The 17,538-nt window shown below is 38.2% G+C and overlaps 1 pseudogene; it reads left to right on the top strand.

Moving 5' to 3' along the window:
• The first annotated feature begins 9,643 nt into the window (after positions 1-9,643).
• On the top strand, positions 9,644-12,749 carry LOC149104918 (RAD52 motif-containing protein 1-like; annotated as a pseudogene).
• The last annotated feature ends 4,789 nt before the right edge of the window (positions 12,750-17,538 follow it).

Genomic DNA, 17,538 nt, shown 5'->3' on the forward strand with positions numbered 1-17,538 from the left:
GCAAATAGGGTTGTTCATGTTTGTACATGTCTGGGAGTATTTTGGTGAAATACTTGGCCCTTTCGTGCTTTAGGTCCTTATACGAGTACTTAAAATAGCCTTCGCTGTTACTCTCTGTTCCAGTTGACAATTTTGGTAATGAATTCTAAGGTAGTGCTTGGAAGAAATAAAATATAAAGAAATATAAATATAGATAATGCAAGAAATATATAATGAGAACAAGCGTCACATTTTCATTCAATTTTTGCCATGCAAATTATTCAGTCCAAAACCACTTTATCAATGAAATTGCAAGGAATTGTTTTATTAAAGGCATTTCTACAGAAAATAATGCTAAAAAACCTGCAAGACAGGATGCAAACTGAAAAAAAATACATGACGGGTGAAATGCAAGCAGAGACAACAGGAAACGCAAGCAGAGACAACAGAAATGCTTCGTGTACTATGATTAGAACACTCTTTGTCGCACTGGTAAAGTTGAGCAATTAAGCATTCAGGAGCTTGACAAGTATCCGTCAGTCATTTCAACCTTCAATTAAAGGGCAAGAAAAATGATAAGGTACGACGGGTCACTGAACATGCCTTGATCAGAATGGGCGAGGTACTTGATACCCATGTCTCTCTTCAGCAGCACGAAGTACTGCAAGATGCTAACAGTGACAATGATATGAACAGCAGTTCTGATGCGGAAAGTGACAGCGAAGATGATATCGTTATTTCGCATCTTTGTAGCTCTGATTAATCGGAAAGCGAGAGTGATTCAAAAGGAAACCAACAGTGACAGAGTACCTGTTGTAGCACCGGTCTCTGGACAAACCCGATCTGGGCGCAATATTGTAAGGTCGTTCTCTCACTGTCGTGACTTTTTTTTTGTATTAGTTGACCCATGTAAGTGGACTGTTTGGAAGTGTTCACCGGTATGCTCCATATGGCTAAAAGAAATAAATAGCCCCCCACTCCTACGCCTATTTATTTTAGTGACCCCCTCTTCATTTCTTATTTTTTTGATGATCCCCCTCTCTTGTGCCATCTCCTTTCCCCAGGCATAAATATTGAATGGTTGAATGGTCCCTTATTGTTCAGTATACAAACGAGCCTTCTCGAGGAATCAGACCTTTAGCAAGGACGACAGTGACAGATTGCAACGGCTACCGGAAACAACAAATGACTTCCGTCAATGTTCTGCGCATGTCAGTGATGCTCGCTCACCGTCGTCCACTCCGCACCGACCGGAAATAAGATTACCATTCAGTGCGTGGTTACCGTGGTTACCAAGGGTTTTTAACTCCCATATTACACATGTGGTCGTCTGTTGTTGGTTTTCCTGCAGACCAAGAGTGACATAACAACATGTAGTGTACAGTCTAACCTCCGGTTGCGACCACCTCTCGTAAGCAACCAGTTTTTCAAAATACCAAAAGTTTCCAAGTCAGATCACTATATTTGGAAACTCTGTTAAGCGATCACCTCTCGTAAGAGACCGCGACCACTTTTAGAGCTAAAAGTTTGAAATTTCCTTTTGTTTGTAACCTTCAGTGAGCGACCACTGAACACATTATAGACCGAAAATTGGACAACACACATTCTAAGATGTTGTAACACCATCGCATTCCTAGGTAGTACAAGAAATAGAAATTTTCTCAACGAAAAGTACCGGTTTTTCTCTCGAAATTGACTTTTCTGATGAATAAGACATTTCAAACATGGGTAAGACTCAGTAGTTACCATATGCTAATGAGGAAAAATTTTGACCAGCAAAAAGGTCTGAGATCTCGATAGCGACCACCTCCTGTAAGCGACTACCTGGGCTTGACATTTTCGATGGTCGCTTACAGCAGGTTCGACTGTAGCATTTTTCTTTTTACGAAAAAAACTTTTTTTTTCGCGAAAAACAAAGTGAAACGTTTTCGAAAAAATAAAGTTTGTCATATGTACATTGCAAGCGTAACTTGACATCTTATATTTTTTTTTCACGAGTATGGCAAAATTAGAAACGGAGAATATGTTTGCCATAGGAAAAGAATAAATTTAAATTTAGTCATTTGGATGACGTTTAATTAATCAAGTAACTTTTAACGTATAACAATCATACGCATGGAGACCTGTAAAATATAATGTTCAACATCCTGCCTTTTGTCAAAACGTTATTAAAGGCGAGGAATATATTGACCTAACAATCGAAATCGCAATAACGTCCTGATATAGATATGTATTCAACATTCACGCTAACTTCATCACGAACAATTCTGAACAAAAAAAATTAATAAGATGAAAACAATAAAATCAATGTTTAATTCTTAACAAAGAACCAAAATAAAGATAGGGAACACAGAAAATACCGTCGAAATTGAAGGTTCTAAATTGAGTGATTGCTAAAAACATGACTTTGGGACGTATCTTTCACTGAAATAAAACATTCACTCATAAGCAAGCGCAAGAAGGAATTTTTTCCTGTAAGCTTACTTGAGAGACCCGCAGATAGAATATTTTGTTCACATAATAATTGCGTCATTTAAACGGAAAGTTCTAGTAAGAGCAAGAGGAGTCAAACTGATATGAGAAAAAATATAGCTTTGAATGACAGAGACAAAATATGCCATCTCTTATTAGAGTGTTGACTTGAAATAAGCAGTTATGTCGACTTCACATCGACAGCTGGTGCTAGCTCATTACTTTCCATAAGACTTGAGAACTTAAGACGTTCGTTACGGTGTAAAAATGAAAGTTTCTGCCCTCCTCATTTTTGTGTCATCGATTTCAATAATGCTTCATCTAACGCAAGCGGAGGGTGAGTTCGAAAACTTCCTTACATTTTCATTGATAGCCTTTAAATCGCATTTTATACTCTCCTACTTTGTGTATCCTAACATCCACTTGTCTGGGCTGGCATCCCAAACTCTGTCTCATAATCGGGTTGGGTTTGTTGTTGGTTCTTCTCTTCAACCTCTTCTTCTAGATCTCATTCATGTTTTCTTCCGGGTACTCCTATTCTGCTCTCTTCATAAAAAGCGACATTCTTAAATTCCACTGTGACCAAGAATCCGAGTTTGTCTTAGTTTGTCTGTAAGCACCCCAGGAGCCATAATCGGGGAAGGAGACCGTAAGCGCGCGCCATTTCTAGTATTGGGGCTGTCCCCATGATATGGGACAATTTTTCTATTTTTAGAACAAATTGCGCCATCCCGTGCGGCACACGCGCGTACATGCTGCGAGGATTTTTGCGGATGTAGCGCGGGGAAATGGCGTCCGAAATTCCCGAAATGTTTGATGCTTTTGGCCCACATCTCAATACTTTCACGTCTGTTGGAATTTTGCTCCAGTGTTTTCGTCGTAAGCTGCTCCAGTTTGAGTGAAGTAAGGCAGTGTCAAATTTAATTATGTGCCGCTTTATTTATCACTGAACAAGTTGTGTTCCGCAGCTTCTTTTACAAGGGCTCCACATTACTCCACTCTAAGTTTCACATATATATGTTGAAGATTAACAGCTTTTCCAAAACACAGCAAAAAACCAGTTGGATATATTTGGATATGGCAGCGTTTCAGCACTGCAAAGTTTTTCTCTCTTGTCACACTCTTCCGAGGATTTCACCAGAGTCTATCTCGACCGAACAGTCAAAAAAAAATAATAATTGCAAGTTTGAAATTCGCCTGAATCGTAGGCAACGCTTAATGTTTTATTAAGGCCCAATAAGTGACAATAAAGTTTATATCTGTAGATGCTGCTCAGTTTTGTTTGAGTAAAAATCCAATAAGTTGATTGTTTCTGTAGCGATCTTAAATGAAGAGGAACGGAACGAGCGAGTCCACAGTTTTTACTATATCTCACTAGTTTTCTGTAACTTGTCTTTGTGTTTAAACATTCGTTTACGGTTTGAATTATTTTACTTTACGTATACCATCGTGCAATAGTTTAATGTTTGTGTTCAGTTGCAACCTCCACGCCAAGCATTATTTTTTAGAGAGTCGACGTAGAAAATGAAAAAACAAAACTTACGTTAAAATAACCTGCAATGCAGGCGTTTTTCCTGGACAAGGGAAACCCCATGGGCTGGTTCGAGATTAAACCAGCTCTTCCACGGCCAGCGTCAAACAGATTGAGATCTGAGTAGGAGATTAGAGCTGGTTAATTTTTTCACGGTCGCTTTCTTCAACCCACTGAATACAGTATGTCGCTCGGGCCGAAAAAAGGGACAAAGAGTACAAAAAAGATAAGAAAACAACAAAGAGAGAGTTTGTTGGCTCAAGAGACAACCGCATTGCAGCCTAGCATAAAGAGTCTAAGGACTGTAACATAAGCAAAGAACAAAGATGTTTTCCTCATCAAATGACTTCATTTAGGGGTTTTTAGGACATTTAGGACAAAAGGTAACTTTATACTTTGTTATACTGTTGTGAAAAGGCGATGTTTCAAGTGTAGTCCTCATGTTATTAGCAATAACTTCCTTTATTTCAAAATGGTCGATTCTTTGTGTTTTATGATCCTGTAACTGTAAGCAGCTGTATTTGCTTGTTTTGATGGTCTAGAGAACTGGCGTGACAACGAATAACAAACCCATGGGCGTAAAGTTCATAGTTATGTTCATCAGATAATATATTTTTTAACAAGAGCATTACATGTAGTAGGAGATTTTTAAGGGCTATAAGGAGAAAGTCTGCATTTCGTTTATTTGCCATTTTAACTCAACGCCTCCTGCATTTCGAAGATTCTTTGAGAGATTTTCTGCAAAGATCACACAAACCACGAAGCAATGAGTGTCAGATTAACTACGTTGTCAGCATTATCCTTTTTTAGGGAATAAGGCAGGGAATAAGAACCAGGGCTCTTATATGTAGTTTTATGCTCTGAGCTAATGGAAAAGGTGAGTTTTTCAGGGTCGAAAACATGACTTCGATTTCGCGCTGTGAATGAATGCTCGCGCTAGTTGTACGCGTAAGCTTTTGCGCTTGTTGTATAGAGAAAATTATGTAAGAAAACTCTTTACTCTGGTATCGAGTTAATTTGTGAGTTTCCCAAACAATGCTTATAAACCCTGTTTTGATAGTTTCTTATCTTTTCCGTTGTTTTTTGGCGAGTTTGCAAAAGTTTTTTAAAAGGAAAGTCTGACGCGTACAAGTAGCTCATTTGCATAGTGCAGCGCGTGCACTTTCAAGTCCGAGTGGGTGTTTTCAATTGTCAACAAATCTTGACAAAGATTTCTTTCGCTGTCTTTTGCGCCGAGATGCTGCAACAATTTTCACTAACGCCAAAGGGCTACTAACATCATGAGTGTTTCTTTAACATAGTGAAATTTTACACTACGAAAATAAAATTAAAAGGAAGGTGAAGAATGATCATCGCAGTAAATTTTCCAATTTAAGCAATTGGAAAGAAGAAGCCTGAAAAAATCAGGGCTTCAACGGGATTCGAACCCGTGACTTCCGCGATACCGGTGCGATGCTCTACCAACTGAGCTATGAAGCCACACATTGGGAGCGAGGTCAATTTATTGAGTTTCTTTGATCACGAATATTACCTGACACGCAAGCTTACATGTTTTGTTGATAAGATGGAAAGCGTTTACAATCTGGTGCTAATTAACTGGTAATCATCGACTGAACTAATTGAGACTGTCAGGCACGTGCTTCCGATTTCTATTATTCCTAGATTCCCTGAATCACGCAACTTATAAATAGGATAAACTGTCAGACAATTAAATTGGAACTTTCATGGCAATATAAGAAAATATTTGATGGTACACAAAGGCGATCAGTAAGCGTTAATAATTGGACAATGTCTCCAAGTTTTCTATGAGCTCCTTGTCAACGAGGCCCAGCCAGTTGACTTTCGCTCATACTTCACGAACGGTCAGGAAATATTTTTCCTTAGGTATCGTTTAAGGAGAAATTCCCCTTTCAAAAATGTCGTGTGTGCGATCGTGCCCTGTTGTCATATAAAGAGGTTTTGTCGAGGGCTCATAGACTCTAGCCATAGTTTTTGGGCCGAGCTTCATTTTGAAACAGAGACAAAAAGCACCTCATTTTGAAACAGAGGCAAAAGGCATATCCCGTCTCAAGGCGGCGTCTCAAATGCTACGCACGTCAGTGTCAGTTTAGTACCAACAAGGATGCGAGAAAGTTCTTCAATAAGCAGCCGCTGGCCAAAAGAAACGATGTAGAGGAAAAATTTACGTGCCGTTCCAAACGAAAAGAAAATGCAAAGGGAATTGGCAGGGTGAGTGAAAACGAAATTCTTTTAACTTGGTAAGCATCAGTCACGATTAATCGAGGTGTGCAATAAAGGTAGACTAGTACCCTCAAAATATCTTCAGTGTATCGCACATCCACTTACAACAACAACAAACGACATGGTTCATTTTACTCCCTACACGTCGTCACCGAAGCATTGAAAATGCAGTCATGGGTTCTACCTCAGAGTAAACGAGAACGGCGAAGAGGGAAGCCGGGACGAAAATGATGTTTACAGTGAGTAGAGAAATTTATTTGGCTAATTATAAGTAACGTATAACTTACAGAATGACTGCGTTTTACATTCGTGCCCAGGAATTGTAACCCAGCCACAACTCAAGTGAAACGTTATCTTCGCATTTTTTTAGCCATTTATTTCCGAGAGCGATCATTTTCTAATTTCTCTTTAAGATGTTGTTACATTGTCAAGTAGGCAAGATCATTTTCTAATTTCTCTTTACGATGTTGTTACATTGTCAAGTAGGCAAGATCATTTTCTAATTTCTCTTCACGATGTTGTTACATTGTCAAGTAGGTAGGTGAGGAGATTAAAGAAAATGATCAAGCAAGGGAGGGATGTCGCCTTCATATAGAGCGATATTCTCTAACTTACTTTAAAGGAAATGCGTAATAGTCAGTTATGAGTATAACTTCTTTAAAGCTACATGGCTTTAAGCAGTTTTCAGTTTCAAAAAATCGAGATTTGCATTCGAAAAGGCCGAGTGTCAATGAAAAAATGTATTTTTGATGTGAACTTCACTGAGTTACAACGTCTTGAAACTAAAAGAAAAGGAATTCTGACTGTTACTGAAAATATAGCATTGTCTTCGTGTAGCCAGACACGAAAAAGAAAAACTCAATGACGGTGATGAACTTAATTTTTTGACCAATTCATTGTCGGCCAGTTTTCCGCTTTCAATGTTAATTTAGATAATTTGGTGGAACGTCAAAATCGTAATTCGTTGTTGATGATTTTCACTCTTTATAATTTTCATTCTTTGTAATTCGCCGTACGTTGGGCTGTTCTTTTTAAATGGAATACTTGGAAGGCGATCCTAAATAAATTGGGTGGTCCTGTTATAATATTGGGTTCCCTGTGTGCAATTGTCTACACTGCACTCGTGTCCTTTGGTAGCTTTATTATACAGTTACAATATTAGAGTGTGTAGATGCTTTGCACGAAGTCATCAGAAAATCAGAAATCTAGCTAGACAAACATTCTGTCACCGACTACGGTGATTAATTTAAGTTTTTCACTTTCCCACCAACGATGCCCAACTGTTTTAAGACGTTAACTTAGCTTGAGCCTGCGATCCAATCGAAAACTAGTACTTGTTTTTATAGGCGTCAATTGACCATAACCTGGATGTCCAATATCAAAGATGTACGCTGTAAACCAAGGCTGCACGTTTCGGTCGACCTATTAGCAAGAGTATGGCCGCCATGTTGCGTAGTGGTCGTTGTCGTAACTTTGTTAAAAGAAACCTGCAGCACTAGCATCCCATTCAGAACCGAACTAACACTGTACTTAGGCAACAGGTCCCAGTTGTTCCATAATACACAAACAGGAATCAGTGAAATACTGACAGTTGTGACCCAGCCGCAGCTGCTATTTCTTGTGTTTCTTTGTCAATAGTTTTTCTTGTAATGGAGTTGGTGGAGGCCGGTGTGATAAAAGGAAAAGCGGCAGGAAAGTACATTGTAATGAGTGCAAACGGAGAGTTATATACCACAGTAAGTAAGAACTGTCTGGTTTTGAATTGAATTGTTTAGAGGACAGGCGAAATAAAAATAATAAGAAGAACAAAAGCAAAGTAAAAATGTGTAAATTAGGTGACTATTGTTTAAAAAGAATACTATACTTTCTACTTTGCTTTTGTTCTTCTTATTATTTTTATCTCGCCCTTTTTGCATATACTTTAACCTTTTGCATTCCATTTTTATCCATCGAAGGCTGTAGATCGACAGCTGAAAGCTAATGTTCTTTTTGAAATTTTTTAGGCAGCGAACGTTTTCATTGTAATTTTTAATTATGAAATAAATACTACAGAGGGAGACAAAACGGGCCCCACAACGCATGTCCAAATTATGGAGGGCTATGTGTACCTTTCACCACCGTATACAGAGTTGCTCATAGTCAATTGTTCCATGAGTGCAACGTATTAAACACAATATAAGGCCCTATGTCAGGTAAAACCCTAAGGAGACCAAATACATCATGGCGGAGAACTCTCGAAATTGAGATGAGACGGGCCTTACATGACCAGAAATGTGGAAGGCGGCAAAAGATCGAAAAATGCAACTTCGTTTTCAGGGCCCTCTCTCTTCCTCGAGAAAACCCAAGGGAGGAAGAGAGAGGACCGTGGGAACAAGGTTAGGAAAGTTGCGAGCTTATGCCTCACAAAGGGTTAAGAGGACGAGTGAGTGATTACCCTGTATAGCATTTATAACTGAGGGCTATAACTGAGCCAGACATGAGTTACACAGCTACCCATAGACTGCGAGGCTCTTCGTGGGAAAGAAAGTAGGGAAGGAAGAAAGGAAGAAGAGCCTGCCCGCATCACTTAGAGCCCAAGAAACCCCGTTGATGCGACGCGGAGCGAGTTGTCAGAAATCAGTCAATCAGCGCTGGAACACCAAATATATATGGATTGACACCTTGTCCACGCGATCTGTGTCGGGCTAGAGGATACTGGGGTACCGGATGGCCACGACTAATGCAAAATATAATTTGACAAGGGAGAAAACATATGCCAGAAAAACTCAAACGACTATTGCAAATATTTCAAAGTCTCACTGAATATCTTGTCCACAGAAAATGTGTTTTGTCCAGCGGGAAGGGGTTTCGGTACATTATTATTATCTAAGTTTAAAACAAGGGAATCAATGTAGGACAAAAATCTTATCTGTCAAAAAGAGTCCGGCGTAAACCGTAAGCAGGTAGAGAAATTAAAAGACAGAATACCGTAAATCACAACTGCTGCCAAATTTCGGCTGAGCAAAATAGAATTGTCTTTGAGGATATTCAGCGATCGTTGCTCGATCACTCTGTGGAATTTTAAAAAAATGACCAAAAAAAAAGTAATAGGATTGAGTGGAGCAAGATCAAGACTCAACGAGTATAAAGAAAAAAAAAAAAAACTAGTATCTTCGAACCCCACCCTTATCAGTGATATTGTTTTTGAGTCTCTACCCAGTTATCCCAAACACTATTGTCAGGCGAGCATTTATTTCGCTATCGAGCTTAGTTTGAGGGAGTTTGAGGCGCTAATGACGCGAAAATCGTACATAGTAGGCATGCCCATTGCAACACAAGTCTCAGGTACACAGAAAACCACTATATGATTGATACACCACAGGTCAATTTTTCTACTAAAATACCGCTGAGTTATCGGACGATACGCGGGAGCACGCGGGAAGTTCAAAACAAACATGGCGGACTCATCAGTTGAACTAATCGAGTTTTTTCGTCCTCATAAGAATGAAGTTAATCTGTATGTCACCAACATTTCAAGACGGCTAGAGAAAGAAGTGGTACAAGTAAGGATTTCTTTGTGTATAATAAGATGTTTTGCCATATAATATGGACAAAAATGGTGTACAACTGAACAATAAGAATTGTCGTTTTCAATGATTCAGGTGAAACTGCTTGAAATATTTTCCCAGTTTGGATTGGTGTATGAAGTACAAGTGATCGATTCATCGGATAGTTCAGAAGGTAACTTATTTTTCTTGTTCTAAGTATAACATTGCTAGAGCCAGAAGCCTATCACCTAGCCTAGGTGATATGCATCTGCTAGAACTCATTACCAGTCTGTCAGTTTAAGTGTTTTGCCTTAGCTGAATGAGCTACAACCCTGGTCTAAACTAGTTGTGACAAAAACTATATTGAAAAAAATATTATCATTTTTCCATTCTTACTGAGTAGATTCCACAATGTCGTTAAATAAATGGAGCTTGTACCCCTCCCCTGACTTGTAATGTTTGTAATCATGTGTTTTTGGTGGGGACGGGGATAACACAAAAACTTTGTCTCTTGGTTTTCAGACCAAAACAACATTGAATGGAGGTAGTGGGGGGCTACAGTGTGGTTTGATTACATTATAGTATCACATGCAATTAAAACAGTGACAATACTATCTCGACAGTTTTTTGCAGGGTTGTAGGACGGTGTAGCTAAGTGCACTGACCACTATAAACATTCAACATGTAAAATTGGTTTAAACTGTCTTAACAAGCCAACTTGGGATGATCCATTTTTAATCTGATTACTTCCCCACCATGCATGAGAAGGAACCTAATCAAGGCTGCATGTAATAAACTAAAGTAAAGTCAAAAAGTGATTATTAATTAACTGGGTGATTGTCTAATAACATGAAAATTATCACTTTTGCCATCAGCTCCTGAGGAGTCCACTGTGAATAATTCTGACCTGAAATACAGTTCTCTATATGCCTTTGTCAAGTTTTATTCAGCAAGGGCAGCAAAAAAGGCAAAAGAGAGAATAAGTGGAAAGAGACTTTTAGGAGGCCAATTTTTAAAGGTCAGTTTTAGTTTTCCATCGTTGTTGATGTTAAAATTCTGATGTATGATTTCTAAATTTTTGTGAATTAGGGTTTTCTGAGAGAACTTCAGTCAAGTCCAAACACTTCCATTTGGGTAATGTGGGTCACCACAATGTGTCATCAGTGCAGGCACTTACTGTAACTCTTCACGTTTAGTGACTTAAGAGGAGTGTAGCCACTTGCCTAGGTGAGGAGCCACTCCCCTTCATGTAACAGAAACATGCAACAGAAATTGTTCCTCTGACAAGTTTTTACTGTTGTACTTTTTGCAGCTAGAGAGGCTAGAAAATAAAATTGATAACAGTGATAGTCAGGAAAAGAACAATTCTTTGTATAGATGTGTGGTTAGACTGGAGATTAAAGATTGTGAATTATTTTGTGATGGCACTGGGCATGGTGGAGATCAAAACACGATACAGCAAAGGTTAGTACAGATCGATGGGTTGAAGTGTCAACACTGATATTTTTAAATTCATACAGTGGCTTGAGGACGTCCGTGTGAATTGTTTCTGTGCATCCTTACTGTGCAGGAAAATTCACACTCCACATTATGCATTGAGCGTGTGCTAAGTAATAAAATGAACAATAATAGGGCAGATGGCCATTGCTATGGATTTAATGATCTTGGATGTTCAGTGACCCCTATTTTTCTTTTGATAGATCATTTCCTCCACCGATTTTGTACATTTAGCCAAAAAAAAAAAAAAAAAAGAGAAAAGAAGAAAAAAAAAGAAAATGTATTGATGCAAAGTTTGAATTTTTTTGCAAAATGCGCTATCGAATTCTGTTCTTTTTAGCTCTTCGTTTATCTGTGTGGTGGTTTCAAATGCCTCTTGAAGGGTTAAGTTATGTTGGCAACATTTGGAATCATTTATGCAACAGACCCACTTTTACAAAATATGACTAATATCATTTGCCTCTGTTGACTCACCTTTGATATTTAAGACCATGTAGACCATCTGTAAACCATGCTGAATTATGTATGCCAATTTGTCACATGCTTTATCTCTGAAATGACACAGGTGACTGACACAGGTGACTCATTATCTGACTGAAGTAAGAATATTAAAAAAAATCTATTTACTGGAAAATGTTCATGCGAACGTCCTTAAGCAATGGCATCATAATCTGTCAATAGAACAATAATTATTGTGAGAGTCTTCCTTGTGGAAAGAAATCCGTGTCCAATAGCCCAAGGCTAGTAGATTTCTTTTGGAAACTTTGTCAGGAAATAAAGATTATGTGACTTTTCAACTTTGAAATTCCTAGTAAATTTTATGGCTCACAGAAAAAGACCCCACTAAAAGACTTGAATTGCTTGGATATGCCGAGAAACTGGCCCACAGACATGCATATGAAAATGCATTTAGAAGAGTGATTATCATATCTTTGGACAATGGCAAAGTTGGAGTAGACATAAACCAACAAGACATGCCTGATTGCAGTTTTGATGAACCTGCTGAGGATGGAATAGTTCATGTAAACCATATTGAAGAAATGCCTGTCAGTGATTCAGATGAAGAACACAGTGCACAATTAGAACTTCAGAATACAAGTAACTCTTCACTTGCTTGTAATGGTGTTGAAAGCTGAAATTGTACTTAATGAACCTGCAGAGGATGGAATAGTTTATGTAAACCATATTGAAGAAATGCCTGTCAGTGATTCAGATGAGAAACACAATACACCATTAGGACTTCAGAATACATTCAAGTAACTCTTCACTTGCTTGTAATGGTGTTGAAAGCTGAAATTGCACTTAATGAACCTGGAAAGGAAGGAATAGTTCTTGTAAACAATATTGAAGAAATGCCTGTCAGTGATTCAGATCTCCTATTTTTGATTCCAATTTCAACTGGAAACCATACTTACACGAATTGAGCAAGAAAGTTTCAAAAGGTATTGGAGTATTATCTAAAATTAGATATTATGTAAACAGGAATAAATTATTACATCAATTGTATTATTCACTTATTTACCCCTTCCTCACCTGTGATTTATCAACTTGGGGCAATACTTATAATTCTACTCTTAAACCTCTAGTAATTCTTCAAAAGTGGGCTATACATATTATGACTTTCTTGAAACCAGATGAACACTCTGAGCCTCTTTTTAAGGAATTAGAGATTCTTAAATTAACTGATCTTGTTGTCCTTCACAATGCACTTTTCATGCATCACTATTACTATAATCTGCTTCCATCTTCTTTTGAAAATTGTTTTTTTTTAGACCATATTGGGTCAAAATTTTACATTTAGGTTGTCTCTTTTAAGACTGATAGAATACAGACTGATAGAATACAGTGAACGTGCATTTTTTCTTTAAATTTTCGTGGCTACTGTTGCTAGGCAACAGTAGCCATAATGTTGTTCAATGTTTTATTCCTGTGAAAAATCAATTTTGAGGAAAAATCCGGTACTTCCCAGGAATGCAATAATGTGACAACACCTTATTATCCAATTTTTGCTCTATTATCTGTCAAGTAGTCGCTTATGGGAGGTTAAAAATGAAATAAAATTTCAGACTTTTAGTTCCAAAAAGTGGTCGCGGTCACTTACGAGAGGTGGTCACTTACAAGAGGTTCCAAATATAGTGATTTGACTGGGAAACTTTTGGTATTTTGGAAAGCTGGTTGCCGAGGAGAGGTGGTCTCTTACGAGAGGCGGTCACAACGGGAGGTTCCTCTGTATTTATTTAAATCAACAATTTAATGGACACTCAGGATAATTTTGCTGCATTTTTGGTCAAAACAATTATCATTGTAAATCTGTCTCTAGATGTAGCTACACTTAAAGTGGTACTGTGATCAAATTTTTCCCCCTTGATTTTTTAGGTGTATCACATAGAATTCCATGAATAAAAATGCCGTTTACCGTTTGCAAATATCTGCATTAGTTCCGGAGATATTTAAGTCTGAAAAATGTGTAAAATATGCAAATGAGATGACTGATAATGTCCTACACTCAACCCAATTTTATATCAAGTATACAAATGGAGCTATCTTGGTCAATTTGCAGCGCAAACCATTGAAACTTGGTAGGCTAATAGTTCTATAGAAAACACACCTATGGCTATAAAAAATTCTGTTCCCATGGCAACTCACTCTTTTCCAGTCCCCACCCACTTGATTTCTATATGTTAGTGATTTTCAGCTTGCAAAACATTAAACGAGGCCACAAACTTGAGCTAACATATTTATATGCTTGCTGGATGAAGCATATGAGGCACCATTTGCAAATATCAAAGTGGAAGGCCAAAGATGGCCAGAAATGCCTTTAATATTGGGGAGGTCTGGAACCCAGTATGTTGCCATGGTAACCAAACTGTTAAGCTCATATTGTAGAGCACATTTAGCAGAATCCTACTGCAAAGAATCAAACATTTCTGATACAAATTTGCTTTTTTCATCACATTTGATCAAGATTTGGTTGAGTGTATGACGTCATCACTGGGCTAATTTGCATATTTTTAAAACTTGAATATCTCTGGAACGAAAAGAGATATTTGAATACAGTAAACAGCATTTTTCTTCTTGCACAGGCTACTTGTTTATGTTTTAACATGGTTGCGATAGGAAAGATGCGATTTTCGTCATAGTACCACTTTAAGGAAATCCAAACCCCCCCCCCTGGGGGGGGACTCCCATATAAAGAGGATGGGGGTGCTCTTCTGAAATTTTGATAAGAGCCCTTAAGAGGTACTAAGATCCTGTTTTGTGGGCGTGGGTTGAAATGTTTTTCACCCCTAAGAGGTACCAATTCTAAAACAACACATTATTTCTTGTTATATAATTTTCGGTTCAATACAGCAGAAGGTACGGCAAAAACTCTCGCTGTTGACCTTTGAGGCTGAACACCATTAGATTGAGGTACCAAAACCGCTTTTTTAACCCCTAAAAGGGACGACGAGGAAGCCCGTCTTTTTTATTTGAAAGGTCGAACGCTTTGATACACAGACGAGATGAAACGCAGATTGAAGTAATTATACAAAAATCGAAGAAGTTAAACATTTAGCCAGGGCCATGTAATGAGAAATCAACTAATAGCGAGGTGTGATAAAAAACAGGGTTTTGCTTTCGACTCACGTTAACCATTTGAAGGCGTTTTGCGTTCTTTACGCCTTCTGGTCGCGCGAAGATTGGGGCGAGAGCGAAAAATCGACAGAGTGGGTGCTGGTGGGACGAGTGAGAGATTGCGGAATTGTTGTTCATTCATGCACAGCAAATGCTACGAAGGCGATATGAGATGTTTGTTTGATCAATGTTTGGTAATCTAGGACCATTCTTTCCAAAAATCGGCCATAAGTGGTGATGGTCAATAGCCTGCAACGTTCTTTCCCGAGGTAAGAAGTGCTTGAAGTCTTTAAAGTATTTATATTTGGTGAACTCAGCTCGTATTTACAACGTACATTTGTTAAATAGCATACGCAGCAAATTGTTTTCCAAAATCTTAACAAAGTTAGATGTCGAGGCTGTTATTTGAAGGCCTTAGAGATCACGAGCTTCATCAAACAAAAGCTATTAAAGTAATAAGCTCGTGTTGCTGAGATCTGCTCGCTGCGGATGAATTTTGTTATTTTCCTTGTGCAGCCAGGATCACCCGTGGGGGCTGGGTATTTACATAAGTTAAGCTTAACTTACTCAAGTGTTAGAACTTACTTGTATTGTGTGTTGTTTACTTTGAAAACACATGAAACTAAAACTGAAAAACTTACTTAGGGTTAATCCACACTGAGAACAAAACTTTTGTTTAAGATTAACAAACAAAACTGTCAGCACATAACTTGTAGGTGGTTTGGAATTAGCAAGGACGAAATAGTTTGTCTGGCATGAGGGGAGGAGGGGGGAGAAGGGAGTGTTGGGGGGTGTGGGAAAATACATACAGCTTATCTATTTTGTGACTTTCAATGTCTTCTTTTTCGGCAATTGAGTGGGAAATGAGCTATTTATGTAATTACAGGTAGCTTTTATTTATAAAAACGTTCGTGCAAAAATTTATTCAATTGTAGAGTATTTCTGCGGCAAGATATTGAGCAGTTGCATAAGAAATTCAAAGAATACCTAACTTGAGACGGTGCAAACGACTGTAAAGCGGCCTTCAACAGCAGATGTTTGAAACGTAGAGGGGATTACTCCTATATGAAAAGGTCGGGGATGCTCGTCATTTGGGTACAAATCAAGAATTCTGGTCTCACTTAGGGTGTTGACGATGAAACATCACCATTTTTAACCTTTAGGTTGTAGTAACCTTTAGGGTGAACTCAAAGAAATAACAATTAAAAGAAACACTCTCATTTAATTTTTGGTTTTAGGCTTGATTTTCCGCTGATCTCTCGAGTATGTGAGTTGGGTCTACAAGTGCGCGAGGGATCCTTTGTTGAACAGTGGCTAGTAATCGAACCTATTCTGTTTAAAGTGGTATCTTTTAGGGGTCTAATGAAGCTCAGACAACTCCCATATTAGTCTTCTTTAATTTAGGAGTTAAATTCAAATTTTCCAATGAGCATCCATGACCTTTTCATATGGGAGTCCCCCGCCCCCCCCTGGGGTTTCAATTGTGATCCAGTGAAGGAGTGAAGGAGTGATGGGGTGAAATCAATTCACCACTACAACTTGGAAAGTAAAATTTTTCAAGTTCAAAAATAGATATTTTACAAGTTAAAAACTAAGACCTAAGACAACCATAGAATCTCAAGACCTGGGTTTGCTTTAATTTGAACTTAAATGTCAGTCTGGATCACAAGTAACAAAACAGTGCTATTTAATAATTCTTGGATTCTTACAAAGCCACCTAGAGATATGAGAGCAAGATGAAATAAAGAATATTAAACTACAAATTAAAATAAATAGGGAAAGCTCAACTAAATTGGAATAAAATTTCATTTCTACATGTGCAAGTTTTGGTGCGAACGGTCACACTATTTTATGTACATCAACTGGCGTGCATTTTAATGGCTAAAGTTACACGCAAACGGTTTGCTTAAATTGAATGTGACTTCATAGTGGAGCTATAAGAAATTTGGAGGGGGTCTTAGGTCTTAGTTTTTGAAATTTGGAGGGGTCTTAGGTCTTAGTTTTTGAGATTTGGAGGGGGTCTTAAGTCTTAGTTTTTGAGATTTGGAGGAGGTCTTAGGTCTTACTTTTGAAATTCGGAGGGGTCTTAGGTCTTAGTTTTTGAGATTTGGAGGGGGTCTTAGGTCTTAGGTTTTGAAATTTGGAGGGGATCTTAGGTCTTAGTTTTTGAGATTTGGAGGAGGCCTTAGGTCTTAGTTTTTGAAATTTGGAGGGGGTCTTAGGTCTTAGTTTTTGAGATTTGGAGGAGGTCTTAGGTCTTACTTTTGAAATTTGGAGGGGGTCTTAGGTCTTAGTTTTTGAGATTCGGAGGGGGTCTTAGGTCTTAGGTTTTGAGATTCAGAGGGGATCTTAGGTCTTAGTTTTTGAAATTTGGAGGGGGTCTTAGGTCTTAGTTTTTGAGATATGGAGGGGGTCTTAGGTCTTACTTTGGAAATGCAGAAGGGGTCTTAGGTCTTAGTTTTTGAGATTCAGAGGGGGTCTTAGGTTTTAGTTTTTGAGATTCGGAGGGAGTCTTAGGTCTTAGGTCTGTGGTTTATGAGACACCCTTTTTTGTCTGCATTACTTCCGGGTGTCACTGTACTTAGCATGGATTACCTCAGTCTTTTTATTTATTTTGAATTCCAACAACCAGTGAGAATAATTTATAAATACGTGACAGCTTGTTATTAAAACAAA

The sequence above is a fragment of the Orbicella faveolata genome, unplaced genomic scaffold, assembly GCF_042242905.1.
Source record: "Orbicella faveolata isolate gen_17 unplaced genomic scaffold, um_ofav_v1 contig_34, whole genome shotgun sequence".
Taxonomy (NCBI): Eukaryota; Metazoa; Cnidaria; class Anthozoa; order Scleractinia; family Merulinidae; genus Orbicella; species Orbicella faveolata.